We start from the raw sequence: 23838 nt of genomic DNA on the forward strand, positions 1-23838 counted from the left end.
GGTGAAACACAGAAAGAGTCCTTGTGAAAGTATCTTAGTTTATCTTGTTATTATAATGTCAAAATAAAACAGATATTTATTTCATGCAAAACTAAAAGCATTTGTAAGAGACAGCAGTTATTAACAAGGTCACCATTTACACCGTAACACCGACAGCATCTGTGGCTGCTAGCTATTAAATGTGTTGACTGTATCCAACCTCAGTTGAACTGCAAATAAATAATATGAACTGCCAACATCTCATCCCAGTTTGAGTGTACTTTATGAAAGAAAGTTTGTTTAAACCCTGTTATGACTAAATTAGGATGGTAAGACTGTTAAGACTCAATATGTAGAGGGTACCTGTATTAGAGTCTTTACTGCTGTTAATACATACTGTATTTAAACAGTGTTTTTCTTGCTTGATTGTTTATGTTCAGTTTTTATCTTTTCATTTAATCTTCTACAACCCTGCACCACTTTTATTATGCATTAAGAAGCTACTCTTTCCATGTCTTTGTCTTAATAAGTGCATGTTTACATTAACATGGAGCTTTACACACAAACTTATCACAGCTAAATATTGGATACTGAACTGTAGTGTTGTAGATTTTATGTAGCCTGGATTTGGGTGTCATTTATTTTGAAAGGGTTGTAAATCTATTAACAAGTCAATTTTAGCTCACCATAGTCTGCTTTTTAAATTCAAAATGTAATTTTACAACAATAAAATTGTGGCTAGTAAAAACACTGAGTGGTTAGTAACCTTGGAAAAGGAACAGCCACAGGGGTCGGTGCAAGTGGCAACTTCCAGGGTTGGGAAATTAAGCTGATGTGATGAAAGTGCTAAAAACTGTAGTTCCTCTTGGGGTGTCCACTTGGGGCTATCTGCAAAAGCACTGGAAGCTACATTAACACCCATTCAAAAAAGCCAATCTCTACAGCAAATATAAACATGTTTACAACCTGGTTCAAAAACAAGCCGAGACCAACTTTGTTTACTTTATAATATTTTCCTATATCAGAGTGTGATTGATGTGTTCATATGCCTCCAAACGACCAAGGAGAGAAATGTCTCCTGCTTCACAACAACTTCTCAAACCGATGTACGTGTGAAAGCAGCCTGGGTCTCTGCTTGACATGCACAGTGACATGAATAGGTGAACCAAAAAGATTGCTCAAAATTTGTGATGGAAAAATTGCTAGTGTGCAAGTTGTTGGGAACTGGTTGAATTTAAGATATTGTTTAGATTTCAACACTTGTGTGAGCAACTGGTCCAGGAAGGTGAGATCAATTCCCCCTCTTCCCTCTTCTGATCCACTTAAATACAGACAGATTTTCGCATTCTTCATATTTTCTGTTTCAGAATACTCTGTAGGAGCTGTATTTGTACCACAACAACAGCACAAACAGGCTTGCAGGCCAGCAGAGTTACATTAATTCCTTGGCCCTCGGGAGAGTCGTGTATCGATCGGGCCTCGGTGTGGTTTGTCACAGGTGATCACAGTGATTGGGACACTGCTCAAGCGTGTTATCCAGCTCTGCCCTGGAGGAGAGCACCACACGGACTTAAACAGCGCAAACTGACTGGCACTAATGGAGAGCACCTCTCTTATTATATGAGTCACTTGTCTGCACTGTCAAGTCGAGCAAGGAAATGACTGACACGCAGAGAAATGGCATATCAACTGAATGGATTTGGGCTTGTGGACAGTGAGTAGTTCAGACAGCTGGGGACAGATAACAGGTGGAAACTGCGGCTTTCACTGCCCGACCTTTGCTTGATGTCAAAGTGAAAGTCTGTACACAAAGCCCTTTGTCCACCTCATAATGGAGGTTGTACATTCACCTTCCTTTGCCTACTTTAGATATTCTTAGCCTCTCGTCTTAAGACCTGCAAGCATGAATCCTGCTGGACTTACACTCCTGACACTTCCTGTTTCTCAACATTACTTTTTCTCAAACACAGTCACAAAATAAACCCATTACATGTCCATTCCTGCCTCTCCTAACCCTTGTTATTCCTCTTTCACATGTCAAGCCTCAAGACAAGCGTTTCCGTTCCTTAATAAGACCAGGCTTCTGCATATTTCCACTTCATATCCTACTCTGCACAGCACAATTTCCATTCATTTCCTACCTTGCTTTTCTCAATTTCACTTCTCATAAAAAAAAAAAAAAAAAATGAAGCATAGTACACAAACAACATAAAACACTCATCTACAAATAAACCAGGGAGTTATGGCCACAACACAGCAGTGCCTGACAGGTCCATGCCTTGAGAAGTCTTCCTGTCGTGTTCACTGATGCTTTGATATTCATGATTTTTGAATAAGCTGTCAGGCTTTATTTATGAAGCAAACCTTTAAAGGTACAGTGTGTGATGTTAAGCAGTATTTAGCAGAACATACTTTGTAGTAATGGAATATGATATTCATAAATATGTTGAAATGAGTGTATAATAACCTGAGTATAAGAAACAAAGAATGAGCCTTTTACATCTACATAGGAGCAGATCCCCTTCAATAGAGGCTGTAATCTTGCACCGTCATGTTTCTACAGAAGCACAGAATGGACAAACTAGTGAGTTGCTGTGTGAAATGCACTGTTTAGAAGTAAAGAAGAAGAATAGAGTGGTTGTAGAGCGAAAATAGATTTTGTATTGATGGAGGTTTTCAGTGAAAACTTGACGAATGGAGGATCATACTTATCATGCATCACAGAAGCTTTTTGTCCTTAAAGGCCACCGTCACTTCTAGAACCTGCCGTCAGGAGGGGCGAGCAGGGGTGCATTATCATTTAATATCCCCATTTTTACACACTGTACATTTTAAATTCAGTCAGACAACTCACGTTTAAATTGTTTATTGTAGCAGCAATACATATTCAAGTTTGGCGCCCAGGCTCCGGCCTCATCACTCCCTGCAGATAAGTTTACATGCAGACATTGAGGAGTGATGAGCAAAACATACTGAACACCCCCCCGGAGCCTGCAGGTGGATGCCGGGGTGGCGGTGGGGATGAAAGAAAATTCAGCAATAGGCATGCAGCAGAGAGGTTGACAGGCAGAGGGAGAGATGAGAGATCTTCCCAGTTTGAATAGACCGCCAATTTGAGAGGCAGAGGGCAGGATTGGATGATGGTTATGAGAGTGGGACATGTGACGTGTATAGCATTGCAGCTCGAGTTGTCTGCCTGAACTAGCCCGCAGGCGTCGCTCCATTTGTGGCGCCTTGGACTCAGCCCATAGTTAAATGTTAAATCCGGGCTGCTTCCTTTCATGTTTCTGTTCAGCTGGATTTTTATAAATAACTGAAATTATTATTTTTATAATGAGTTTACAAATCTACAGCTTATTTTGAAAATTGCTTAATAATTAAGTCTTTTTTAAGGTCCTGTGAAGATATTTTAGCTGGTTGAGACAGATGCCACTCACCACTGTGGTGTATGGATGATAAAGATGGAGAGACACAGAAAACAAAGTTGCTCAAAAGTATGAGAAGTTAACCAAAAACTAAAATGGAGTTATGATGGTTTTTTTTGGTTTTGTTTGTTCTTTCATTTTAATCTGACAGTTAAATTTGAAAAGAAATTCAGTGTGTTTGCTTCATCATTTATTAAACTGTTGTGTTTATAAAAACAACATTTGGTCCACAAAAAGTCATCTTCTAAAAATTGAGGTAATCCTATATTCAGGCCAAAACGGCAATAGATAATATTACACTAAAAGAAGGCTGAAAATATTTGTCATAGTCAAATGTAAAGGATAAATGTTGAAACTAGCAGACTCTGTCACTCCAACTACAGATGCTTGATATAAATGTGACCAAATCTGACAGCTCGGTTGTATAAAAGATGTGTAAACAATAAAAAAACAAAGAGTGTTATATCAGAGTGAGTTAAAACAAACTGATATGGACACGTGGACTTAGACAGGTGGTGTCGATGACTCAAGGCAGGTCAGTCGGGCCTGCACCCGGCTTAAAAGGTTTAAAGCCACAGGTCTTAAATAAATTTAAAATATCAATATGATCCTTCACCTTCTGCCAATTTGCTTAAGGTTTCTATGAGAACATGATGAGAGCAAGAACGAGAGAGTCTTCAGCTGGTATACCAGAGGTGTTAAATATATTTACATGCATTACTTTAAGAAGCGGGGAAAAAAAGACTCTCCTCAGGATTATCACCCAAAAATAACTCAAGCTGCTCATCAGATGCTCGAAGAGGATGAGACTGCAGATTCTTTGCCCAGCGGTCACAATTAACGCTGAACCTTCAATATTGCCAGGCGGCCTCCGGAGATCTATTAGAATTACCATAAGCAAATTGGTCAACAACTAGACATATCCCACACCAGGGGTTAGCGTAGTGTGACCCTGCTCCGTCTCCCTGCTGACTGACACTGTTCCTGCTCGACCTTTGGCACAGTCAGCTGATCGAACACGCCACCTCGGAGCTGTGGTAAGCATTGTATTGGAGCGGGGCAAAAAAATCCCAGCCGTCTGCATTCCATCAAACATTCATATCCTGACCTGGCACCAGAGCGGAAACTCTTAAAAACCCTTGAAACTGTACTGGAGGGTACACATTAATGTAAGGAGGGGGGAAAGCGTAACAGCTTTAAAATATTAACCTCTTTATAACAGTTTGATGGCTTAATCGCCAATCAATACCATTGTGCAGCGGCAGTGGCTGGGTGGGAACAGGATGGTGGTGATGAAAAATGCATGAGGCTGGAGCTGAGGCGGGGGGCCAGAAAATTAAACCCTGCCCGCCACATTTGCTGAGTTGCAGCGGTGGAGCCGGGATAAGTTCGAGTAGGGAGGTTTGTGTGTGGGTGTATGTGAGAGTGTGTCTCTGTGTGTGTGTGCGTGTGCATGTAGGGGTGTGGTTTCCCTGTGGTGTGTTTTGCACCTGAGTGAAACAAATAAAAACACTCTGGCGACCAGAAACGTGACAAACAAACCCAAACACGCACAAGTGTTCTGCAGCACGTTATTGTTTTTTCCCCCTGCAAAGTTTAAGGAGAGCCATTCTCCACTTAACTCCTGTTTCTGTTCAGTCATCCATCCCATATAAACAGAACAATCCTCACAAGGAAAACACTCACGTATCACAGGGGAAAGACCACCGGGATGATAAAATCAGGACTGGAGATGCTGCTGTGAGTCTTCTGCTCCTGCACATGAGATGAAACTTGGTCAGGGCTCCTGCTGGCAACCAAATGCTAGCAATGACCCTAAAATCCAGTCTATTTTTAGCGTACCCTTAATTCCTGTCATGTTAGGACCAGAAGGCCTCAGCTTCCCCTGGGTTATGAAAGATTAAAGACCCCTTCTGTACAAATTAAACTGACAAAATCATATTTACACCCAAAAACAGCTTGTACCCTGTGTGATGTCTTGTTCTTAACCTCATGCATCAGTTAAAACAAGAAGTCAGATTTGTCCGTCAAAACAAGCAAGCGAACATAACACCCAATTTAATAACACCCACATCTTTTATGGTATGGTTCATAGTTGCGTTACGAGAGGTACCTGTAATGAAGCTCGTTATCTTTTATTAAAACAAAATGAACTCCTTTCTAAAGGTGACTCTGGTGAGTACCTGACCCACAACACACAGCCTGTAAGCCTGAGGACAGCGGCCAGAGCAGAGTATCACAAAACTCGTCAGTTCAGCCTCGTGACCCTTGAGATATTTGAGCATCTTAAAAACAGCAATCCTTTAAAATATCTAACAATTTGAAATACAGGTGAATCAAAAAAAATAAAGTTTTTAAAAATAAATACAACATTTTTGCAGGTAGGCCTATTTAAGAAAGTGAAAATTTAATATATTCTAGACTCATTTCACCTAAACTAAAATAATTAAAGCATTTCTCTGTTCTAATACAGGTAATTTGGGCCTCCAGCTTTAAAAGTCTCAAAATATTTAATTATTCCATTTCAAGTTACTAAACCAATTCCAAGTTATTACAAAAAAACCTTCTCATATTCGATTTTTTTTTTGATGAACCTGTAGGATTTTTGGTGCATACTGACAAGCAAGAAGAAAACAAAGTTGTGTGCTCATTGGTCCATTCGTGAAGCCTGTTACCACAGGCTTTCACACTAGTGACCCCACAACGCTGTAGAACTTGGTGAAGATGTGAACTGGAGGAGCTGTAAACCCGCAGAGCAGATACATTTCAGATCTTAAAGAAAATCTATAAGGCGTACGTGAGAGACGCATTTGGCTAAAAGTCGGCAGCTGACAGGGTCACCATTTACAACGAAACACTGGTAGCGTATGTGGCTGTAAGCTAGAAGACGTGTTGAATACATCGAGGCTCATTCAATCAGGTTTTAACTAAATAATGTGAACCCTGATCCCAGTTTTGATGTGTGTATGCAAAGAAAGAGTTTGTTTAAGCCTTGTTATGACTAAATTAGGATGGCAAGACATTGCTGTCTCAATATGTAGAGGGTACCTGTATTAAAGTGTTTACTGCTGTTAATAAATATTTAAACTGTGTGTTTCTTGCTTGGTTGTTTCTGTTCAGTTTTTATCTTTATTATTAATCCTCTACACCCCTGCACCACTTTTATTATATACACTAAGAAGCTACTCTTTCAATGTCTTTGTCTTAATAACTACATGTTGTCAAAAGATAACCACAGCTAAATATTGGGTAATGACCTTTGGTGTTGTAGATTGTATGTAGTCTTGATTTATGTACAGGGTTGTAAATTTACTTTGAGTACATTTTAGCTCACCAGTAAACTTTAATCATATGAAATGTAATTTCAAAAAAACACAAATTGTGGTTAGGGATTGCCGAGTGGCTAGTAACCTTGGACGAAAGACTAGCCACAGTGGTTGGTGAGCAAAATAGTTCATTTCAAGCCCTGCATCCTTAGCTATGTGAACTAGCAGGAGGATCTTGGCTACAAGTGCATATACTAACTGCTTATTATGTAAGCTGAAGAGCAAAACAGTTTCTAGCTCACCTTAAGAGATCTGTTTTCAAATATTAGAGCTTCTGCCTCCTCCTTTGCTCCTCACTTGAGTGATTCAAGCATACAGTTTGAGATGCTTGTTGTGATACGTGTTGTTGCTGTGTCTCAACAGAAAGCAACCTATTTTTTTGTTTTTAATTAATTAATTCTATGTTAATATACCACTTTAACCGCCTTGTTAACCGGCTGACTGCAGTGCAGAGGTGAGTCCTGCGAGGCCGAGCTGCTACAGCCGCATGCTTCTCTCCTCTCTGTCGGGCGCCGTGCCCCGTCACCAGGCTGTGATCTCACCTGTCAGAGCGAATTTAGCGGCAGGTGAGCTCAGCCGGTGGCTACCTGCAGACTACAGCCTTGTTTCACGCTCTAGTTGGCCGCCTCCTGCTGAACATGATGCTGAAGAAAAATGGACAATGACCCCCACCAACCCCCAGCCCAACCTCTCCAATTCCAAGTCAGTGCGGGAGAAAGCTTCAGCAAGATGAGGGTCAGAGGGAAGGAAGAGGGAGACGAGAGGGCATGTAGCACTTTAGTTAGGGTTTCCTGGAAGCGTTTTTATAAACTGGCAGAACAGTGGGTGGCATGCTGTACTCTGACAGTGATGTAATCGTCCCTGCTGGTAAAGTGTGTGACATAGAGCATGCAAAATCTCTCAGAATTAATTCCCCATCAACACTTTGAGAAGAGGAGACTATTCAAGGAGTTCAGATGAGCTGCAGAAGCTCCTGTAGCCTTGAACGGTCTGTCAGCCAAGCTTTTTGCTTGAAGTAATCTGGGCCTCACTCTCAACACAAAAAAATAGCTTTGTCATTGATCAGAGTGCATCCTGGCGAACAGGCATAACCAAAATAGCGTCGCCATTGATCATGAACGGCAGACTAATCAATCTTTATTAGTTCTGAGCTCAGGAACACTGGCGTTTTACTGACAAAGCTTCCAGAAAGTCTGCTCTCACATTTATACTGTAAAGACACACAGAAGGCCTGAGTAACCTCTTCTCACACACGCTTTGAGCCTGCATTGAGAGCACAGTCAAACAAGCAGACAGAAGTGTGCAGGGAAGTGTTTCAGTCAGCAGGAACCGGCTGTGTTGAACAGCGGCACCTGGCTTAAAGGATAACACTTTCCCTGATCCCTCGTATCTACAAGGCCATGCCAGCTGAATACACCATCTCACAACCACAGAGGGGGTTACCTACGGCAACAGCAACCGGCATCATTTCTCTGAAAAGTGGATGTCACAAAAAAACATCAATACTCTCCATGATATAGGCTGCCCTCGCAGAGAGACCAGGGACCCATCTGCATCTGATTACTAGCTGTAAATCTGACTGACCCTCTTTTTTACAGCCTGCACGTATAGCTGAGCATGTTTATCGATCTTTATGGACACTGTGAGGTCTTGTACACACACACACACACACACACCTATAAAACATACCAGCACTGAAGAAGATTGTAAAATGTTGGGCTGAACTAAAAAAGTTGAAGCTATCAATCAGAAAAATGTTTGACACCAACTTAAAGAAGAAGCAAAATTAGTTTGAGCTCTTTTTTTATTACACTGGGCAAAAATGAATCTTCTTAAGCAGGCTCTAAATTAAGAAAAAAAAAAAAATATTACTGAATTATAAAATGGCACAATGTTCTTATCCCCTTAGAATTGCAGCACAACGTAGAGTTTGAAACCCTTGTCTACTAGGCTAAAGCTGTGTATTCAAGCCACTGGAAGCGCATATCCAAAATAACTTACATTCTTGGTATTATGGGTTTCAATCCAAATTTGAAATAATGTCATCTAACTATCTGTTAATTCTCCTGCTTTGGCCCTTGAATGGACATGGTTACGTGGGGATATTTACTGTAAAATCAAACTTCCAAATCACATGCTGAGTCATTACGTAGCTATTTCACCTTGCGTTATTGTCTACAGGCCGAGTATTGACCCAAAGAAAGCAGCAGCTGTGCAGGGGTGGACTGCAGTTTCTTTTGTTCCATGCTGGCTGTTAATGTGTTTTTGAGTGTTTATCAGCAAAGTGAATTTAGCTCAATCATAACTGGACATTAACTTACAGCAGCGGCGGCGACAAGGTGTACATGGTAAACACCTACACCTGCCTGCAACAACCCCAATGAATTTTTAGAACATTGACATCTTATTTAATTGAATTTCCGTCTCACCACTATACTCTGTCTCTCTCTCTTTATGTCCTGTATCCCTCTTTCCAACCCCAACTCAGTCAAGGCAGATGTGAGTCTGGTTCTGCTCGAGGTTTCTGCCTGTTAAAGGAAGTTTGTCCTTGCCGCTGTAACTTGCTAAATACTGCAAAGTGCTCTGCTCATGTTGGACTAAGATGAGATCGGACTGAGTCCTGTCTATAAGATGGGACTGGATCTTATCCTGTCTTGATGTTGGGTCTTTGTCAATAATTGAACATAGAATACGGTAGATCTGCTCTGTTTGTAAAGCATCTTGAGATAACATTTGTGATTTTTTTAATATGAAAGACAGCGAAGACATATTGTTTTGCTTTTGATTGAAAGGTGTTAAAAACAGTACACCTTGGTCCAAACAAATAAAATAACTAAACGTTTAAGTTGGAAATCAAACAGGGCAGCAGTAATTATCCATTGGGACTTGGCTTGGGAACCGGAGGGTCGCCGGTTTCCAGTCCCAGCATGGACGAAAATTGACAAATGGACTGGTAGTTGGAGAGGAGCTGGTTCACTTGCCTGGGCACTGCTGAGGTGCCCTTGAGCAAGGCACCAAACCTCCAACTGCTCAGGGTGCATTGGTTGTTGGCAGCATCCTCACTCTGACATCTCTCCCTAAGTGCATGTCCACTGCATGTTTCTGCATAAAATTGTATGTATATACCAAACTGTGTGTGTAATGTGACCAAAAAATAGAATTTCCCCCATGGGAATTAATAAAGTATAAAGTAAACATGTAAGTACTCTTCAGCTATTGAGGTGATTAGAACAGCATATTGAGTGAGTGACAGTCTTTTTCTCAGTTCACTTTTGTGCAAATTAGTTTCTTTTAGCACTCTGAAGATCTCAGCTCACTTCTCTGTTTTCACCTCAAACCCAAGGCTATAGGAGGAGAGGATAATTATTGAGCCTGATATATTTGTCAAGTGATTGCTGCAAGATGGAAAGCACAGAGGGATCCCAAATATCATGTTTGCCTCATTATACATACAGGGAAACAATCATCTAAAAAAGCTCCAAAACAGAAAACAAAGCAGTCTGGGAGAATGTATGACACCCTGAGGGCGAGGAAAAGAGCCGGGAAGTGACACAGAGGCGGAGAGAGACATAAAGTGGGAGGAGGAGGGAGCCACATTTAGCATGATTCTTATCTAATGTATGGGAAATTTTAACGGCAGAAATAAGAGTGAGAGGTAGAGAAGGAGGGAAGGAGGGAGCGTGGTGAGGGAGAGTTTAGGGGGTAAACAGAAACGTCTTTGATCGTGGCAGACAGATGTTGAAGAGAAGTTGTCTCGTCTGTGTGAAGGCCCACCTGAGCTGGCAGGTAGCCGTGCCCAGATGGCTCTTTGTTCCAAACCCGGCGTTAATGAGGAGATAGAGTGAAGAAAAAAAGGAAGGGAGGGACTATAGCAGGGGCAACATGGAAGGAAAGGGGTGTGTGTGTGTATTTTTCAGCTGGCACAGATACAGGAGTGTTAGTAATGATTATCTCATTTACAAGCCTCTTGTGTCCCGACTGGACAGCAGGAAGCTTACACCTGTGACTTGGAGATGATCTCATTGATAGCCTATAACTCGGATGTACAGCAGAGCTCTGCAGTTTTGCATATTCATTACAGATTCCCATGCATCGATAGATCAATGGTGATGCATGCTTCCATATGCATACAAACCATGGCGGTGTACAATACATCAATCACCCCGCAGAATAATCAAATACAGGAGTCGTCCCCTGGGTCAGTGGATCCCGAGGATGTGGGGTAAGACGATGACACTGCAGGTGTTAGCTGCGTGCATCCACTTTGATGTTCATCCATGTGTTTTTCTCTCTCTCTCTCTCTCTGTGTGTATGTGTGTGTGTGTGTGTGTGTGTGTGTGTGTGTGTGTGTGTGTGTGTGTGTGTGTCAGTAGGGCCAGTTCAAGAGGATGTGAGGGAAGTTTGAAATTGCATGTGCAGGGTTGATTTATTCTATTTTTTTAGGCTATTTAAAAGATTGTTGCATTCATGTAGATATTCCATTTTTCAATAAGGGATGATGTATAGCGAGCAGGTGGTAATGCGAATCAGACTCCTGACAAGGGGAGTCAAGACCACCCACTCACTATACACTATCCTGGTGTTACCTGGCAGCCAACTTAAAACATTAACAAGAGGACCACAACTAAGAAATAGTCCATCTAAATCCCGTTACGCTTTTATAGCATCAGATTCTTATCAGCCTCTTTGCGGGATGAATCAAAAATAAAGTGAACATTTCATTTGATGGTCAAGCTTAAATATTAGTCTGCTTGTTTGATATAGTTCACATTAAAGTGAACATTTCCATTGAAGGTAATTTTATGCAATTTTGTTGACATATCTCACCAGCTCTTCTGCCTTTGTCTGGATTGCAGGACAGGATCTTGATCCACTTTACCCTATCAGAGATGATTCGGGCTCAGAGGCTCCTGAAGCTGCCCTTAAAGCTGAACCTGAAAAAAAGGAATGAATAGTTGAATTATAAAATTGAACAAGAAAGCCAGATCTTACTGACTGAATTGTAATAGTGTAAATGAAATATTACCTATTATATAAGGGACAATGCTTAGTGAACAGGTGGTTATACAACTTAGAACCTTGACAGGGTGAGCAGGACCCTAGGATGTGAGGCAATAGGGTCTTGTGTCATTGTTGCTATTATCTGTTCCGCTTATGGCTCAAGTTACTTTGTAGCCATCAGTGACTCAGAGATTCTCTCACCAGCTCTGCTACCCTTGACTGATTGCAGGACAGGATCTCACTCCACTTTTCCCTATCAGAGATGCTTGGGGCCCAGTAGTTCCTCAGGCTGCTCTCAGATCCATGTCCATTAACTGTCTCTATTTCCTGACCTTTAGAGACCAGCTATGTATGGAAACTAACTATCCTCTATCCCTCTTTCCTTCTCCTCTATCCCTCTTTCCAGACCCAGATGGCTGTCTGACATGAGTCTGGTTCTGCTCGAGGTTTCTGCCTGTTAAAGGAAATTTTTCCTTGCCGCTGTAAGTAGCTAAATATTGTGAGGTGCAATGCTCATGGTGGATTAAGGTGGGGTAAGACTGAGTCTTATCCTGTCTTGGTGTTGGGTCTCTGTTCATAATTTGACATAGAGCGGTCTATACCTCCTATGTTTGTAAAAGCATATTAAGATAAAGTTTGTTGTGATTGATTGATTGATTGATTGATTGATTGATTGATTGATTGATTGATTGATTGATTGATTGATTGATTGATTGATTGATTGATTGATGTTAACCAATTAAGAATGCTAATGGGAACGTTTTGCCACGGTGTCAACAGGCAGTGGCAAAAAGTGCTGGACTTCTTTCTGCAAATTGATTTAACATGATGAGTGATCATGTTGTCCTGGTGTCATTTTTGCTATACAGAATTAACTACCCTCATTATGGGTTTAATCACTTAGAATCAAGTATTTAACCCAGCCAGGTAATGATGACATTTTATGAACACTTTTTTTGCGATTTGTTGCCCTGTTTCAGAGTTCAACTGACTATCATACCAAAATGCTTGGTCCCTCACTATCAACCCCTGCTGCACAGACTTTGCATAAAATGTTTTTTTTTTAGGGCTTTCAAGAACCCTTACACACATGTCCCACGTTTCTCTTAAGCATCAGCAGGTAGTGCAACTCTTTTCCAGCCAGTCATGACATCCCTGATCCAAGCCTTGAAACATAAATGAATGTCTAATGCTGCATCTGCTTGTGTCTCAGACTAACAGAACAAAAATAGAGAAAAACACATTCACACCTTCCAACCTCACTCCTTGAAATGTCTGAGACTTTGTGTTTTAAATAATTTCCCTTTTAATTGTAGTTCAGTGCAAACAGATGGAGCCGCCCACATTAGAGCCCTTTTATCAAGTGCTGCATGTTCCCCTGATAAAGGCACAAGCAGGGAAACCACAGAGCGCAGGCTGCAGTTTGACATAGCTGGTGTAAGAAAACCTGAGGACAGATGCAACAGAAGCTGCTCAGGGATGGCCTCATTATTTAGGGAGTATCTGCAGGATTGTGTGCATATGTCCTCAAACAATGTGTAAAATATTAAGGCAAAACAAACAAATGTAAAAGGAAAAACCAACAGGAAAATGAAGCTCAAACTGAATGGAAACCTCTGAACGAGCCCTAAAAGATCTGAGTAGAAAACATGTATGAGCTGTTTTTTCAATTTAATCTTGATAATCTTGATCACATGTCAGCTTCTCCTTTAAATTGGGAGGCTTATTTATTGAGATGCAAGTCTAGTCTGGGCAGGCTTCATTCAACAAGTTAGACTTCACATGTAGGCATCCTGCTGTGATATCAGAAGGTATCCTGCTGCTCATGCACCTCTGGGAGTTGTCTGCACTCGCTTCAGGCATGTTAGTGGGAGTGTATCTTTGCTTTTTGGGTCTCATATTCCACATTTTAGTTTCCTATTGATATGAAACATGATGGATACATTACCAAGGATTGAACTCACAGCAGTGCTACTGTGTTTCCTTTAGGTTAAATGTTGGCCGTATGTGGGGTGCCGATTTAGTTCACTTGGCAGAGTGGGTGCCCCATGTCAAGAGGCTACACTCAGGTCCCAGGTTTAAATCTTAGTCCTGATGCCATATGGTGCATGACTCTCCATTTCCTGTCTCTCAGCACCGGTCCTCACCAAAGTGGCTAATGGCACATTTACGTTATTCATACTGTATTTGTTAAAGGCCATAAGAAGTAAAAGTAACCAGTGAGTTCTGAATGCGAAACCAGTTCTGAGGTTCCTTGAACCTGCATTCTAACCAGTGGCCAGCAGGGGGCAACACCACTGGTTGCAAAAAGAATTCGTTTTGTATAGAATTCTATGAGAAAATGAACCGACTTCCTCAGTTGATTTAGTATCAAACTTTGTCCAAATTAGTTTATGCTCGTAATCACTTGTTTAAAGGAGTCTTCAAAACAATGTGGTATTCCTGTAACTCAACATTTGCCAGCTACAAACTTCTGATACCTGTTCAGTCCCTACTGGATCCACTAAACCAAGAGGTGGACTGCTAAAATGCCAAACTCATGGATACAGAATAGTAGTTCATTACACAATGGATGGTGTCATGGTGCTTCCTCCATTTATTATACAGTCTTTTAGCTTAACCAAAGAGTAAAAGGGAAAAAAAAGATCCAAACTGTTTTGCCCCATCGGCCAATTTGGTAAGAACTTTAAAAGATTGATAAATCACCTGAGACCTCCAAACTGTTCATCTACTTTTTGAAAACTTTCTTCAGGTATACCAATATGCAAAGCTGCAGCTGTGAACCCTCCAGATAGAAGTGCTGTTTCTGACTACCCCAGAGAGCTCCCTCCTCCCCTCTTCACCTGCAGTCTGTGGTGGGTATCAGTGTATTTTTCCCTGCTGCTAGCTAACAGCTCTTCATGGTCAGAAGAACCCCCTGAGATCACTGAATATTTCAAAAGTTAAACAGACCCCACATACACACACATTTACTGCATTTCATTAAAATGCGAAGACCATTCAGTCTTATCTAAGCTTGATCTTAGATAAGTTCATTGATATTTATGATTGAAGAGAATCAAACAGTCGCTTTCACCATGTTCACACAGCAGTGATTTTCCACTTCAGTCATCCTCAGGATGGGATGCAAACATAGGGTAATGCTGTTATGCTGCTCCCTATTGTAGGTTGTAAGTTGAATAAATGTGTCTCACAATTGTAATTTCACAAGTTCTGGATAAATGGGCAACTAAAAAGAAACTCTATGTTGATAATCAGGAGGGAAATCTGGCTATACTTCAAAGTAAAACAACATCTGACAACCAATCAGCAAACTTCAGACCGCAGTGCTGTGCAGCACTTTGGTAAACTGTGTTGTTTTCTAAAATGTGCTATATAAATAAAGTAAATTGGATTGGATTGGAACAGGGAGTCCAAGTTAATAGAAAGTTGACCAAAATAGGATTAGCTAGCAAGTACATTTACTAGTTATTTGCTCCAAGCCAACCTTACATTTAGTTGGAATTTTCCCCATTATACTTTGTAATATTTCAAATAAACTTTAATTTGCTCTCAGACACATTAGCTAACATTACATCAGCTACAATTAAATAATCAGATGATTGTTTTAAGCTAACACTGTTACCTTAGCTAAGAATTTACGCTTCTGTTGTTCAAGAGATGAAAAATTACTAAATGGTAACATCGGCTGTCAGCCATATCTTAGCTAATGGCGTTATAATAAAGTGAGTAACTGGATGTTAATGTTAGCTGTTGTCTAACCCTAGCAAATAGGCTATTTGGTATGATGTTTTTATACTGAAATAAAGGTTACTGTTACTTTTAAGCATATTAGCTAACAACTCATTGGCTTTAATAGCATTAGCCTTTCCTGTTGTGTCACGTAAAACTGCCCAATGGTTATATGAGCTTGTAGCTCATTCTTGGCTAATTATAAGATTATCACATTAATGGCTGAAAGCTCACGTTAGCTGGTGTCTGGCCTAGCTAATAGGCTAACTGATGTGTTGCTTTGGTTTGTCTTCAAACAAGACCCATTGACTTCTCAGCTACTGAACAATCTGAAAGCGGTTAATTAATAAACATTTTCAGAAACCTTAATGACTAACAACCTGGAACATAGCAATATATCAGGTTTTGAGCTTCCCATCCAAAGAAAGATATCAGAGGAAAATGGCCTCTCTGTAAATATTGGGACTTGAACCCTAGTGCTTCAGTCAAGCTGGCTTTATTGGTGCTTATGATGTTTTTTGGTGCATTAAGTTGTTGATCATAAATGTGAGTACAGATTGGTTAGACAGAATCAGAGAGAAAGACTTCTGATCAATAACTCCTAAATGGTCATCTTTATAGCTGGACGCTTGCTCTAGCACCCTGATGCTCTGTGCTCTGCTCTCTTGCACTCAGGGTGTGGTGCTAGTCAGCCTGCCTCTCTGAAGGACATCCGAAGAGTTTCAAAGGCGATAACAAATCAAACTGTTCCCTGAATCTAATATCAAACAGGCCTGGTGTCAGCATTTATTAGAGAAATCAGATTCTCCCCCTTTCTCCCTCCCTCATCTCCCCCCTTTACTCTCCCACTTGCAGTATTCCAACACACAGCGGCCCCTTTGAAGTCGGAAGAATGCAGGATCGCAAATTACCCAGGAGACGCAGCTGATAGTCTTTGAAGCCCTCCTTTGATAGTGTTGTTTTTTGTGCTCCCCCTGCTTCACTCTCCCTCTATCTCTCACTTGCTTTTCCCTTCTTTCCACACACAATGTAGCTTGCAAACATGATGGTGAGATCACACACAAATGCTATAACACTTAGATTCTCACAGAGCAACAACAATGATTTGCTGAAAGTGGACAGGGGGAGAAAAGAGGATTCCTGATCCCCTAAACTTCCTTGCATGGATTTATTTTTTTTCATTTCACAATAAAAGACCTCGCCCCACAGGAGGGAAGCTTCTAGTTTTGATCCACCTGCCAGCATGTGTATGCTGTTACTCAAACTCTGAGCCTGTGGCATAGTTAGCTCCCTCTTTCCCCAAAGAAGGACAGATGGAGAGTCCATGAGCATGATGTAATTCTCCCCAAGCCACAGTCTATTCACAACTTCCCAGCGCAGATAGAAGTTGTCATGAAGCATTTCTGTTTACTCTGGTCTCTTCTTACTATGTCTTAAGGGAATCACTGTGGAGGCACTCAAAAGTTATCTCTCTTCATCAAACAGCCTGACAGCTAATGCAAGGACGTATCTACTTAGAAAACCTGACAACAAACTCCTTGCTGTTAAATAGCTTATGTTTGGTTTAGAGCTGACAGAAAGGAACAGGGATTTTTATTTTACATTCTCTGTTTGAGCTAAAAAGCAAAAGGGAACAACTTGTTCAACTTATAACCAGTGAAATCAACTGTCAACAGGCTGGTACAACATCCAAAAACAAGTGGTATGAGGTTCCATTTGTGCTGGAAATGCATAAGCTATTCATCAGTGGTGTCTCCCTTCCTGTTTTTACACATTATCTATCATGTATTTGATTTTGTGACCAGATAGCACATTGTTTGGCCTTCAAAAGCTGCACTCACTGCACAAAAGTCCAGACAACTTGGATGCAAACAGCTGCAATGTTCACCCAACTTTACCCTGCTTGCCCCCTTGTAAGATTCCTGTGTGAAGTTGGTAAAGGCGATGTGAGAACGCAACAGGAAATATTTGGGAAAACTTACTAGACCTTGCAGTGGGTTGCACTGTTGCCTCACAACTAGAAGGTACCTGGTTTGACTCCCCGGCCGGGCAGGTGCCTTTTGAGAATTTGCATGTTCTCCCCTTGCAGGCGTGGGTTCTCTCCGGGTACTCCCACCTGGCTTCCTCCCATAATCCAAAAACATGCTCACCCGGTTGATTGATCACTCTAAATTGCCCGTAGGTGTGACTGTGTGCATGAATGGTTGTCTGTCTCTCTGTGTTTGCCCTGTGAAGGGTTGGCGACCTGTCTAGGGTGTACCCTGCCTTCCGCCCAAAGCCAGCTGGGATTGGCTCCAGCCCCCCCGTGACCCCTAACGGGATAAGCGGTCAAGATAACACCTACAGTGGTGCTTGGGTCATGAAAATGCAGCTAAATTACAAGTTGAAGTCGTGTGAAGCAGTTGATAGCCTAGCTTCTATGCAGGTTAACTCAGAGTTTCTCTACCACATACAACAACACTACAAACATTGAAAACCATCCCTTTATACAGCACTAAATCCACTTCAAGATCCTGCTCATCATTTACAAAGCCCTCAATAACCTTGCCCCCTCATACCTGACCACTCTCCTCAGATCATCAGATGCCAATCTCCTGTCCCCCTATCACCAAGTCCAAGCACCGCACCTTGGGAGACAGAGCTTTTTCCATCGCTGCCCCGGCTCTGTGGAACTCTTTCCCTCCACACACCCGCAACTCTGACTCACTTCAATCATTCAAAAACCACCTCAAGGCCTACCTGTTCAAAAAACCATACAACACATGACCTCTACCCCCGCCCCACCTCTGTCCTTGTTTTGTTTTATTCACCTGTTTTACTTTTACTTTATTTAATTTTATGTAAAGCGACTTTGAGTATCAAGAAAAGAGCTATATAAATCCTATGATTTATTATTATTAATTACTATTTATCAAACAAGCCTGTTTTGCATTTTTACACCTGTTAAGCATAAAAAAAAACGCGTAATAGCTCATTGCAATTAAATGGATAGTTATTAATGCTTGATTCAATGTGTAAATACACAGATTTGACAAACATATAGATGGACTTTTTTGTCAGCGAGTCAATGTATGAGCTGATGACCCAAATGTCTAATTGTGCTGTTCATCAAAACAAAATGAAATAAGGTGAATTATATATTTTTCATGTGCATAAAGATTAAAGTATCCCAGCAGATGCATTATGTTCCGATCAGAAAACCAGCGACAAACCAAACATGCATCAACAGCTGTTTCCTCCACAAATGAAGGCATCAACAAAAAACATCAATGAAATCTTGCATTTATAGTACAGATGAAGCCGCCCACGCATTCCTGGTTTCATGTGAAAAACATGCCATTACTTCTTCTTATGTTATCGGCAGACTCCCTCCCATGAGGAACAGCAGGATTAAACCAGCTGTCTATCAGAGGCATGTTGTAATCCAGTCAATACTTCCAAGGACACACCGACCATCTATGTCCTAATCTCTGGCTTTTTTCTGCGGGCGCTCTGTGGACTAGCCTGTCATGACTCACTAACACACAACATTGACTCATTATGTAAATGAGCTCTGGACTGAGGACACTTTTAAAGTTGACAGGATGTTTTTTTTTTCTTTTCTGAAATGTCAAATTTCTTTGAAGTTTTCTTCCTTTTCATGTGACGAGATCTAAAAGTTTGGTAATAGTTCTGAGCACATATAAAACTGATACGGCACTCCTCCTGTTCTTTACTTTTAATCACCAGGGAATTCATCGTGCATCATCTTCCCAACCAAAGTACAGATCGTTTCCTACAGATGATGCAACCATTCTGAATTCTGGTGTAATGACAGTCCATTGTAGCTGGGTTTTTAAAACCTCTTTCATAAATCTTAAATGGCCTCGGCTTCATTAAAGGCGTTGCTCAAGAGCTCCTTAGTGTGCTTTTACGTCTGACAGGTTTGACAGAGTTTGCTTTACTGGCGAATGATGTTCAAGAATAACACGACACACACTTGAAGGGCAAGATGTCATACAGTGATGATGATGGCAATGCAAAAACACGCAAGTGCACCCACATAAAGTGACTGGCATTGAAGGCACACAAGCGCAGGCCCTCCCTGATGTAGAGCGAGGGCTGCATCGCTCTGGTGGTTTGGGAGCCTCACGTCCACTTAGATAATTAACAGTGATCAAGGGTCGTCCCACCTGTCACAGTTGCCTCATGTTACCGCCTGTTCAAAAGGACTCAAACTCACTGGCCTGAGCTGAAAGGAAAGCTACACACAGGCTCATATTCACATCCAATAAGCCGCACTGTAAATGCGAGTATAGGTTTTTGAGGTGGGGGCTGGAATCTGACTTATCTAATATGAACAAGGGAAGATCAAGCGCCTTCCACCCACACCTACCAAGGGCTTTGAAAAGGGACCCGAATTATAAAACATGCCCCAACCGTGCCATTTTAGGTTTATAGAAAACTCTTTTTGAGTTATTTTCTGTCTGTCCATTCTGGCTTTGTTTGATTTGATAAAAATTGTACAAAATCACCAATAAACATGAAAACACACACAACACATTACAAACATTCATGCACAAAGACCTCACCAGCTACCATAGTGAATGTGAAACCTTTCAACCTCGCAGTGGCTTTTAGCACTTCTCCACTTATTCTCCAGGGAGAAAAAAAAGGAGACAGAAAGTGAGGAAAGACAGGAAGATGTTCAAGAGGGCAAACAGTGGTTCAAAACCTTACGTGTCATACCTTTTAGATGAACTCAAATAATTGTCCATCAGCACAATCTATACATCAAAAGCGATCCTCTTAACAGGTGTAGAAATGTAGAAATAGAAAATAATGTCAGTAAATCTGAACAAATAAATAAAGAGGATCATGTGAATGATTTTAGAGAGGAAGGCTTGGCGACAATTTGGAATGGCTGAATAATACAGACATTCTTATCATTTATGTAAGGGGGGATGTATAGTGAGGAGCTTGTTGTAGCAGAATGGAAGCTTGCCTGGCTGCACATTATCACATTACATTATTTCACGGCTTCTCAAACCAACAATTTGCACCATTCATTGATTTGAGAATGGTTTTATTGATTACACTGCAAACAGTACGTCACACTCACAGATTAAGTTGCATCAATAGTAATGATTAACTCTGCCTTAAAATAAACAAACCCAGATGTACATTTCCACAGAAGTAAAACAAAGTGAACAGGCCAGCATGACACTGTCAGTCTGTGACATTATCTTTTATACTAATCAGTCCTTAAACAGCGCTGTATCCCGAACTGTGTTAACTTCATGCGCCATCTTTAATTTGTGGATTTCTCTGTCATAGCTCTCAGTTTTTTGTGTCTTTGACGCAAGCAGCAGCCTCCAGTGTTGGAAAATTAAGCCAATATGGAGGTGCAAAAGTCTGTGTCACCCTCCATTGGGAGTAATTATAACCTCCAGCTCTCCTACCTCCTGACTGTTTTGTAATAAGATGACTTAAGTTGCAGATATTCTGTGTGGACTGGTTGTCTGGTCCCTAGCTGCATTTGTCATGGTTGAACACTTTGAAACTACTGAGCCACTGGGACAAGCTGTCCCTCAAAAGTTTGAATACATTTTCTATTTTCTTTTTATTATGGACCCTATAGAAGTGAGGTACTTTGTATGGAAAGGTTGAAATTTGGGATGCTGTTGCAAAGTAACGGATTTCTTTCTCGCTAAAAATGAAGTTCCAATACTGACTGGTCAGCGAGGCAAGAAAACCCTCAGAAAACAGCCAAAGTTTAACACAATTTATTTAACACAGCTAAACAAGGAGCGACAGAGTCTGAGAGTAAACAATGTCAAATTGGTTTGCCAGGTATGGCTAACACTAGCAGAGCTATCACTGCCAGTTCTCGGTCCTAACAGCTTACAAACATCTTCATCTACATTTTCTAGATCAAAATACTGCTGAACTACACCGCTCCATAAGAAGCTACTGTATGTGCTATCTGTACTTGTTTACATCAGGGTAGTACTGCAGTATAGTGTCACGGCAGTGGCCATAAGCCAGAGCGACAGCACTTTGGGTGGCTGCACTACAGCTTAGACTGGCCTATATAGTATACATATAAATAATCAAATTTATTCTGATGCCAACAAGCGTACAACGTTTAGAATTTAGTTGATTAAACGTGTACATCCCTTGTTGAACTAGCACATGAATGTTGATTCAAGGTTCAAGGTTCATTTTATTGTCATTCAGTCACATTTAAAAACATGAAGGAACCAAACACATTACTCAGGTCCAGCAGCACACAGAATAGATAACAAGCTAAAAGTAGATTCTACAAATAAAAAATAAATACATTCAGTGGTGTAAGGGGAATTTATTCTGCATACAAAATGATTATTTAATCTAAGCCACATATGAGTCTACTTGCATGTTGTGTACCTCCTGATCTCCATACTGCCTCTGTTGTTATGTCCCATAATTGTGAATTCTCTCACAGAGATTGCCAATTTTTCACTAGTTCACTGCAACTTTATGATGCTGAATTATTTAATCAAGTAGACAAAGGAGGGAAATAAATCAGATCCTTTATTTTCATCAAATTTGTAATTTTTCAAGCCAGGGGAAAAGAGAATTATTTTTCATCATTGAGAGTTTGATGCCTCACTTTATCTTGGTCGCAAAATATCTTTGGATTAAGAGCCCTTTGAGACATTACTTTGAACTTTTAGTCATTTGGATTTTTCCCAGTTTTCTGACATTTAATAAACCAAACAAGTGATTCATCTGTGGTATCAATTAGCAGCAGATTCATGGGTTAGTTACAGCAATACAACTTTTATCATCACTGAATACTCAACGGAGAGGTTTGATCTTAAGAGATGTATAAAGGTCAAGTAAAGCATTTAATGAAAAAATATGTAGATTGGTTAACAGCAATTACATCAAGGCTCACAAAGCTGACACTAAACATATAAATTCATCCTCTGATCCAAGCTGTGAGTCTGTTCTGCAGGAAACAAAAAGTTCCCCCCTGGCTGGACTGGAAAAGCTCTCCCCCTCCACAGGGTGAGTCACAACAATACAACACACACTGGTGTGTGTTTCTGAAGGCCTCAGCAGTACAGTAATGCATATTGTAAGCTCACTGAAAACACTGGGGTGCAGAGTCCTTTTATCTTCACATTATCGGTGTCAGACTGCTAATGAGAGCCGCTGTAACACCATCAGATGCATCCTATTGAGCCAAGCGTGCATGCAACCTGTTCTCTGCTACTGTGGGACTCGTGAACGTGTGTGTGTGTGTGTGTGTGTGTGTGTGTGTGTGTGTGTGTGTGTGTGTGTGTGTGTGTGTGTTTGGGTGTGAATGTGTTATTGGGGTTGAAGAAGAAGGACGGAGGGGTTAAACTGATGGAGAAACACTGCATCTGGGAGAACGGATGAGGGAAGTGAGGCGAAGAAACAAGAGGCTGAATTAATTTCTTTAGGCCTTTCTTTAGTATTTCATCACCCTTCAAGTGTTGTAGTCCAGAGAGGGGAGGGAGGAGGGAGGGAGGGAGGGAGGGAGGGAGCCAGAGAGGGGAGGGAGGGAGGGAGGGAGGGAGGGAGGGAGACCCCTCTGTTGGGACCAAAGAATCTAATCTCAAGATTGTGGGGGTGGAATTAATATACATTAGAAATGGGGGAATAGAAGAGAAAAACAAAGAAAGTTAATTGTCCGATGACCTTGTTTGTCTTTATTTCACTTTCACTCGCGTTGATAAAAGTTCTGGGGGGATTTTTCTTTTTACTTCTTAACTAAAGCCAAACTCTGTTCCTTAAGTCAGTGTAAATAAAATGGTATTCTACACTTCAAATAATAAAAGACTTGGTATCATAAAGAACATGAATACCTGGTGGTGGTGCAGGCATGGATAGGTTGCACAAACATTACACTTTAGCTGAAGGGTAATTTGATTTGATTGCTTAATTAATTCAAATTTGTGTTCCCGGACAATCTCAAAAAATCAAAATCTAGATTTTCTTAGATTAACTTCTTCTGCCACTCCAATTGGACTCCTGCAGTTCACACACTCCCCCCTCATTTAATTGCTACAGGGACACAAACAAAAACAACATGGCGGCCAGCGTCAATGAAAAGTTTGATCCCAAAAAAGGCAAAGTCTCGTCAGTCGTTTGGAACTGATCCAGACGGCCAACAAACAACAGTTTGATGCAATCTTAGTTCAAAGGCTGTAGCAGCTGAAGGCAGCCGCATGACCAATGTATGTCAACATCTTATACAGAGGGGGTATGTATCTCATAATGAGTTACACAAGACCGCTACAGCCCGCAAACATCCTCTAAATAGCAGTTAACATCATTATCACGCATGTCATAACAAGCAATCTGTGTTTTACTTGATAAAT

The 23838-nt window shown here is 41.0% G+C and overlaps 1 long non-coding RNA gene across 1 annotated transcript in view; it reads right to left on the reverse strand.

Moving 5' to 3' along the window:
* Positions 1 to 23838, reverse strand: part of LOC117831670 — a 209307-nt gene that overhangs the window by 7384 nt on the left and 178085 nt on the right. Inside the window, exons 4-5 of the long non-coding RNA XR_004635043.1 lie at positions 11558 to 11664; positions 5091 to 5159 (exon numbers count right to left, since the gene is read on the reverse strand). This is a non-coding gene — a long non-coding RNA (uncharacterized LOC117831670). The remainder of the gene's footprint in view (positions 1 to 5090; positions 5160 to 11557; positions 11665 to 23838) is intronic.

The sequence above is a fragment of the Notolabrus celidotus genome, chromosome 19 (genome assembly GCF_009762535.1).
Source record: "Notolabrus celidotus isolate fNotCel1 chromosome 19, fNotCel1.pri, whole genome shotgun sequence".
Taxonomy (NCBI): domain Eukaryota; kingdom Metazoa; phylum Chordata; class Actinopteri; order Labriformes; family Labridae; genus Notolabrus; species Notolabrus celidotus.